Source organism: Zeugodacus cucurbitae, chromosome 4, assembly GCF_028554725.1.
Source record: "Zeugodacus cucurbitae isolate PBARC_wt_2022May chromosome 4, idZeuCucr1.2, whole genome shotgun sequence".
NCBI lineage: Eukaryota > Metazoa > Arthropoda > Insecta > Diptera > Tephritidae > Zeugodacus > Zeugodacus cucurbitae.
The window spans coordinates 4,664,526-4,666,020 of NC_071669.1; the positions used below are offsets into that span (position 1 = coordinate 4,664,526).

The window sequence follows — 1,495 nt, forward strand, 5'->3', positions numbered from 1 at the left end:
CATACATACATATATACTGTTATAAGTGGTAAATAAACTAATTATGTGCTCGTACATATGTATGCCAGCACATTTACATATATCTTATCGCTAACACAGCATATATTTGCATAGCATTTATAAGTGTATAAATTATAGTTTTTTATTGTTGTTATTTGTTATTGTTGTTTCTTGATTTTATCAGTTTATTATTTAATTCTAGTCTTTAGCGTTAAGCTTTCGTTTTTTTTAGTTTTGGTAATGTGTGCATATTTCCATCGAGATTTTAAGCAGCAGTCGTGGCCGAGCGGTTAAGGCGTCTGACTAGAAATCAGATTCCCTCTGGGAGCGTAGGTTCGAATCCTACCGACTGCGAATGAAATATTTTTTTAGTGATTTTTTTAAATAAAATATTTTAATTTTGAAAATAAAATATTGACTTTTAGAGATTATTAGCTTCGAAAAAAATTTCATTATATAACTTAAGATGCAATCAAAGAAGGACTTCTCTCTTTAACAAAGAGGGTGCTAACAATATAATATATAAATATTTATTTTTATAGACAGCCAGACGTCCTTGAAATCACTAAAGTCTCTTAAAGTCTCATCGAATATAGTGAAAGAATGCCTTGAGCTATTAGTGGGAATGACTATCTGACTATTTCACGAAAAACCAACAAAGGGTTCCAGGTCAAAGTGACGTTCCAGAATGCTATGAATGAGATTAACTAGCCAGACTAGGTACCACCATACAACTAAATTCTGATAAAGAAGGAATACAAAAGCCTCTGACCACTTGTAGATATTTAATCGACGAATATGTCATAGACATAGCCGGATATTGGTGGAAACAATCCCTGACTTGCTTGGTCTGAATGGAACAAGGGCTGCACACGCCGTTTATTGAAATCAAAAGGAACGACTATTACTATTTAGACTCTGTCTCTGTTACTATTTCACTGTCTGATTGTCAAGAAGGAGAAGAGGAGGAGCCTGTAAAAAATCTTCTATGTGGATGCAAGGCTTTGCACAGAAAAAGAAAGACAATCATCGATCACGATTTTCTTGACGATGTCTCCGAAGTTGCAAGACCACAGAATGATTCAGGGAGGACATGATAGTGTAAGGGCTTTCTAGGTCCGATGGAGTTACAATGAGCCTCCTAACGACCTAAATGCGTCGTACGATACCCACTTTACAAACCTAAACCTTACATTATTTATTAGAAAAATCTAAAAATACTATCACTTTGATCTTCCATAATCTTCTCAGGAAGCTACTAGAGACTAGTGCTCTCTGAAGTTCATATATAAGTCGGAAATCGTAACCGGAACCAAGGCCTGGTGAATGATAGAACGCGTTTATAGCCACAACAGCACAAAGGTGGTCCCCAAGATATCTTATTAGTTGTAAATCTGGCATATTTTCAACAAGACTGTTTGAGGCAAGATTTTCTACAACAATGAGAATCGTAAGCAGTTATTAGTTGGGAATCTGCCATATTTTTTGAAAGATT

At 35.1% G+C, this 1,495-nt stretch overlaps 1 non-coding gene across 1 annotated transcript; it reads left to right on the forward strand.

Moving 5' to 3' along the window:
- Positions 1-272: 272 nt before the first annotated feature.
- Positions 273-354, forward strand: Trnas-aga (transfer RNA serine (anticodon AGA)). The gene has a single exon. It is a non-coding gene; the product is annotated as a tRNA-Ser (tRNA).
- Positions 355-1,495: the final 1,141 nt, after the last annotated feature.